Genomic DNA, 6,948 nt, shown 5'->3' with positions numbered 1-6,948 from the left:
ATGACAATAGCTGCTTTTTTTACTACCTTAAGTGGAAAGTTCATTCAGATTTCATTTAGTTCATCACTTGGAAAAAAAACAAACATATGAGGAATTTGTTTAACAAGGAGGTAACATCGCCAGGAAAAGGTGGGGGTGTAGTTCTAAGCGCAACACACAAAGACTTATTTTGTCAATATCATTAGGGTATCTATTTTTTGTGTGAAATTGTTATGTGGAAATTCCCAAACATTTCCAATTAAAAATTCCGCACGTGTCAAGGAAGTTGTACCCCTTCACACTAATGTTAGCTGAAGTTCGTCATTAAATATAAGCTATTAAAAAGGATAGCTGGAGTGATATTTAAAGAGTCCACAATACTACATGGATTGAAGTCAGAAACAAGTATAAAAACATTAAGTTCGGCCGGGCCAAACTTTTAATACCCTCCACCTTAGGGTAAAAGAAACATTAGAAGAAATGTGGCAAAAATTATTAAAATGTCGAATATCGGGAGGTACCGTTATATGGGGGCTATAATTACCTATAATTACAATTACAATGTTTTGCCACACGAACTAGGTCCCATTATGACCCACAAATACCAATTTTTAGACATATCAGTGAAAAAATATGGAAAAAACCATCGAAATACCGAATATCGGGAGGTACCGTTACATGGGGACTATACCAGAACGTGGACCGAAATATCTCATTTTCAATACCAACCATCCTAGACACAATCCAAATTGCTCTGCTAAATTTTGCCGCTCTACGTCAAATAATGTGGGCTGTATCGTGATTTCAACAGACAGGCAGACGGACAGACAGACAGACGGACATCGTTAAATCGACTTAGAATTTTATGCTGATTATGAATATATATACTTTATGGGGTCTAAGACGAATATTTAAGGATGTTACAAACGGCAAAGTTAATATACCCTCCTTTCCAAGGTGGAGGGTATCAAGATATTGAAAAGGTCCTGAGAAAAAATAGAAAATACCTTTTTGTGGAGGTCATGAAATAATTATTTTAAATCCCTCTATTTTGAGGCTCTAAAAATGTCAAAAAATATATATATTTGCATGAACCTGAAAAAAAGCACTACAAAAATTCACTATTTGCGCAGATTTTTAAAATATAAGAGGGTTTTAAAAAATTAGTAATTTAAGAAGGATAGGGCCCACATTTTTGGGTATTAAATAAAAATCTATCTTTCATAGCCAGCTCCTTCTACCCAATCTATTCTGAGGCAGCACCCGAGTACCATTAAGCCGAGTCACTGCTCGAACTAGTACAATTTTGGCAATTCTATCAGCTCTTACCCACCTCCCAGCTCATAGCCGGATCTACGCTCTTAGCCAGCTCAATGCTCATAGCCAGCTCCCTCTAACCAATCTATTCATAGGCAGCACCCAAGTACCCTCAAGCCGAGTCACGTGCCCGACCACCCTTCGAGCCCTCTGAAATCCGAAGACTTCAGGACTGAATCACGTACCCGAACCCCAACCAAAGATTTGAAATCCAAACCAGCAAATCCGATATCCACACACCAAATTCACATCGGGCCAAATCCATCAAAACCAAAATCAAAGCTGCTGCCACTGCGCCGACAGTGACATGCACTCGATCCCAGCAACCCGATTTCCGTCGTCCCGAAGCGAATTTCAGTCCAACAACGCAACTGTAATGTCTACCGTCTGACATCAACCCTTCAACTTTAATTCCCGTCCACTCGACACGAAATGGTACCAAATGTGGTACATTATAATACTTTTCGTGCGAATTTCCAAGAAAACTTTATACCATCCATCATACAGTCTATCAGTGACCCTAATTTTAAATTTAAGAGTTCTAGCTCCACTGCTTCGACAAATACAAAGGGTACCTTTACTTTTAGTACCGCACCTTTGGTGGCTGATACTTAATAGCTTGTTCGACGTATTTCTTAGTAACTTCCCGTTTGTTTGGTCGTTATTTTTTTAAAGTTCTCTATTAAAATCTAACTATTAAACTATCCCATTTTGACCTGCTATTAGTCCTAAAAAATATAAAAAAATCCACGTTTGATCCTTTGTTGGTCCTTGAATTTGTATTCTTTTTAAGAAATCCACGTTTAATCTTGAATGACCACTTTTTAAAAAATACACTTCTAAACCTTTGTTGGTCATCCAATCATCATTTTCGAAAAATCCCAATTTGATCCTTTGTTAGTCTTTGAATCATTATTTTTTAAAAAATCCACCTTTGATCCACTTTTGCTCCTAAAAAATATTAAAAAAAAACAATTTTTATCCTCTTCAAGTTTTTGAATCATTATTTTTAAAAAATTTAGGTTTGATCCTTTGTTAGTCCTTGAATATTTTTTTAAATGCACGTTTGATCCTCTTTTGGCCCTTGAATAATTGTTTTTATCTTAAATTCACTCCTTCTATAAGACCACATTTGATCCTTTGTTGTTCCTTAAATCATTATTTTTTTAATATCCCAGTTTGATCCACAATTGGTCCTAAAAAATATTTTTGTAAAATATAAAAATTTGATCCTTTATTTGTTTTTGAATCGGATTTTTTGAAAAATCCAAGTTTGATCCTCTGTTGGTCCTTGAATTAATAGTTTTTATAAAATCCCATTTTAATCCACTATTGGCCTTAAAAAATATATTTTTTAAAAATCCACGTTTGATCCTCTGTTGGTACTTCAATTATTATTTTTTATAAAATCCATGTTTGATCCTTTGTTGTTCCCAAATCGTTTTTTTTAATCGTTTTTTTTTTTAAATCCAAGCTTGATCCACTATTGGTCAAAAAAATTTTTTTTTTTAAAGAATCCTTGTTTGATCCTTTTTTTAAATCATATTTTTTTGAAAAATCCACGTTTGATCTTTGACTAGTGCTTGAATTATAATTTTTTAAAAATCACATATTGATCCACTACTGGTTCTAACAGATATTTTTTTTTTAAATAAACCAAGCTTGATCCTTTGTTGGTCCTTGAATAATTATTTTTAAGAAAATCCACGTTTGATCTTTTATTGGTCCTTAAATCATTATTTTTTTTAATTCACGTTTGATTCCTTTTGGATCCTTGAATCAATTTTTTTAAAAGTCCACGTTTGATCCATTGTTCGTCCTTGAATAATGCTTTCTTTTAAATGGCCGTTTGATCCTTTGTTTGGGTCTTGAATCTTTTTTTTAAATCCACGTTTGATAATTTGTTGGTCCTTAAATCATTATTTTTTTCAAAATCTACGTTTGATCTTATTTCGGTACTTGAATCATTATTTTTTTTTTTTTTAAATCGAATTTCGATCCTTAAATCATTATTTTTAAAGAAAAACCCACGTTTGATCTGTCGGTGGTCCCGGAATAATTGTTTTTTTTTAATTTACGTTTCATCCTTTGTTGGTCATTATTGAATCATTATTTTTTTTAATCCACGTTTGATCCTTTTTAAATCAACTTTTGAACCTTTGTAGGTCCTTGAATCATTATTTTTTAAAAAAATCCACCTTTCATCCAGTATTAGTTTTGGTCTTAAAAAAATATTTTTTAGTAAACCCACGTTTGATCCTCTATTGGTCCTCGAAAAATTTATATAAAAAAATCCACGTTGGATATTTCAAAAAATATGCAGGGATATTGGTATGTTGATCAACGGAAAATCCACGATGATTGGCAACTTATCCTTAAAATTAGAAATTATCCTTAAAAAATTATCTAAAAAACACGTTCATTGATCTCTTCGTCCTTAAAAGATATTCTTTAGAATTATTCTATAGAAAATCGACGGCTATTTTCCTTTCATTCCTTAAGAAAATATTTGTGCACGAGTCGACGATTAAGGTGGTCTATTAATCCTTAAAAAACATTTGGAATTTCTTTTGAAAATATATCCCTTAAAAATATGAAGTCCTGCCAAGGCACCCATTCGTATAAATAATTAGTCTTTTATATGGAATTTTAATTATGTCTTATAAATAACAAAAATCTCCTTATTAACTCACCCCTCCTCCGAAATTTATTTCAATTCCCTGTAAGGACAACATCGTATTTGTTTTCGTACATGTCCTGCTTTCATATTTATTTACTTAACATGAAAAACAATTAAAAGGAACAAAGAGCTCAACGACATAACGATAAAGATGACAAACAATTAAATGCGGAGAAGGACCTTTCGTAGAATACGAGACAGAGAGAGCGAGAGTGAGTGAAAGTAAATATGAAATTCCGATGAAGTGGAGGGAGTATCTCCTTTGATACACTACTACCCAAAACAAAATTGTAACGAAAAATAAGTGACACCATATTTCAGCCAAGGAACCAAAGGAAGATAATATATCCTTGGCGAAGAATGAAAGTAAATGTGGCATTAGGTTGGTCCATTTCGGCTTTTGTTTCATCTACAGTTTCGTCTTCCGTTGTGTTATCTTTGACATTTCCGTTTTTTGGGTTGACCAGGCAATATCCTCGTAACACAATAAGATACACAATTAACTACACATTGTACACCAGTAAGGATATCCTCGCTGAAACCAAAAGGAAAGCGTCAACATATAAATTGACAGTTAGTGTGTATGCGAGAGTGTGTGTGTGTGTTGGCGTGTAAGAAGGTATGTGTGTGTGTGACTCTATTATTAAATCAGTGCACCCAAAAATTGAAGACTATGCACACCATTTAACAATGTCCTTTCAGTGATTTAGTGGCGTCCACGGGTGTGTGTGTGCGTAAGTGTACGTGTGTGGGCGTTTTGAAATGCCATGTCATATATTGTGTGTGTCATGTGTTGGCGGCTGTATTATGTTCTCTCTCTCTCTCTCTCTGTGTGTGTGTAGTTTATGTTAATTGTTCTCAGTGAAGTCCTTTGTGTAAGCGTCAGCTGTTGAAAATGTGAACTTCTTCCCCCCCAAAGGACTTTTAACAATTCACATAATTGTTGTTTAGTTTCAACTTTAATTTAGTTATTTCCATTGAATGAATGGCCTGGCATGAGGACGGAGGTGGCATGTGCGTGTGTGTGTTTAAGTTGCTGACAGCCACAAATTCTTAAACACGATGATACCAGTTTGTATTTATGGTTGCGGATTTTTTTTTTTGGTGAAGTGAATTATGAATGGACTGGTGGCGGTGGTGGCATATAATTTAGATGTTGAGATGAAGAAGGCAAATAGTGACCGGGAAAAGGAGGTCACTTTTGGTAAACATATCCTTGACATAAACATTTCGGTCGTCTTAATTAATTATTTCATTTAAGGACTTCTCTGAGATTACTTCACATCTTTTCTCAGAAGATCTTCCGTCCTTCAAAGAGAAGACCGTCCTCAAGAAGAGAGCTATCAGATTTATGAGAGAGGACTATGTGGTCTTCTTTGTCAGAAACTTCTGGTTATGTTTGCAAAGCCTATCTACTCCTGGTTTAGAAGACCTACTCATCTTCTCTGAGAAGACTTCCACGTCTTCTCTGAGAAGACCCCACCTCTTCTCTGAGAAGACCCCACCTCTTATCTGAGAAGACTCGACGTCTTCTCTAAGAAGACTTCAACTTCTTATCTGAGAAGACTCGACGTCTTCTCTAAGAAGACTTCAACGACTTCTCTGAGAAGACCTCCACGTCTTCTATTAGAAGACTTCAACGTCTTCTCTGAGAAGACCTCCACGTCTTCTATTAGAAGACTTCAACGTCTTCTCTGAGAAGACCTCCACGTCTTCTATTAGAAGACTTCAACGTCTTCTCTGAGAAGACCTCCACGTCTTCTATTAGAAGACTTCAACGTCTTCTATGAGAAAACCTCCATGTCTTCTATGAGAAGACCTCCATGTCTTCTATGAGAAGGCCTCCATCTCTTCTATGAGAAGACCCTCATGTGTTCTATGAGAAGACCTCCATGTCTTCTGTGAGAAGACCTCCACGTATTCTATGAGAAGACCTCCACGTTTTATATGAGAAGACCTCCACGTATTCTATGAGAAGATCTTCTTCTAGTCTTCTATGAGAAGACCTTCTTCTGGTCTTCTATGAGAAGACCTTCTTCTGCTCTTCTATGAGAAGACCTTCTTCTGCTCTTCTATGAGAAGACCTTCTTCTGCTCTTCTATGAGAAGACCTTCTTCTGCTCTTCTATGAGAAGACCTTCTTCTGCTCTTCTATGAGAAGACCTTCTTCTGCTCTTCTATGAGAAGACCTTCTTCTGCTCTTCTATGAGAAGACCTTCTTCTGCTCTTCTATGAGAAGACCTTCTTCTGCTCTTCTATGAGAAGACCTTCTTCTGCTCTTCTATGAGAAGACCTTCTTCTGCTCTTCTATGAGAAGACCTTCTTCTGCTCTTCTATGAGAAGACCTTCTTCTGCTCTTCTATGAGAAGACCTTCAGCTCTTCTATGAGAAGACCTTCAGCTCTTCTATGAGAAGACCTTCAGCTCTTCTATGAGAAGACCTTCAGCTCTTCTATGAGAAGACCTTCAGCTCTTCTATGAGAAGACCTTCAGCTCTTCTATGAGAAGACCTTCAGCTCTTCTATGAGAAGACCTTCAGCTCTTCTATGAGAAGACCTTCAGCTCTTCTATGAGAAGACCTTCAGCTCTTCTATGAGAAGACCTTCAGCTCTTCTATGAGAAGACCTTCAGCTCTTCTATGAGAAGACCTTCAGCTCTTCTATGAGAAGACCTTCAGCTCTTCTATGAGAAGACCTTACCTTCAGCTCTTCTATGAGAAGACCTTCAGCTCTTCTATGAGAAGACCTTCAGCTCTTCTATGAGAAGACCTTCAGCTCTTCTATGAGAAGACCTTCAGCTCTTCTATGAGAAGACCTTCAGCTCTTCTATGAGAAGACCTTCAGCTCTTCTATGAGAAGACCTTCAGCTCTTCTATGAGAAGACCTTCAGCTCTTCTATGAGAAGACCTTCAGCTCTTCTATGAGAAGACCTTCAGCTCTTCTATGAGAAGACCTTCAGCTCTTCTATGAGAAGA

The sequence above is a fragment of the Musca domestica genome, unplaced genomic scaffold (genome assembly GCF_030504385.1).
Source record: "Musca domestica strain aabys unplaced genomic scaffold, Musca_domestica.polishedcontigs.V.1.1 12, whole genome shotgun sequence".
Classification (NCBI taxonomy): domain Eukaryota; kingdom Metazoa; phylum Arthropoda; class Insecta; order Diptera; family Muscidae; genus Musca; species Musca domestica.
The sequence above is the reverse complement of the archived record's forward strand: the minus strand, read 5'-3'. Positions refer to the sequence as shown.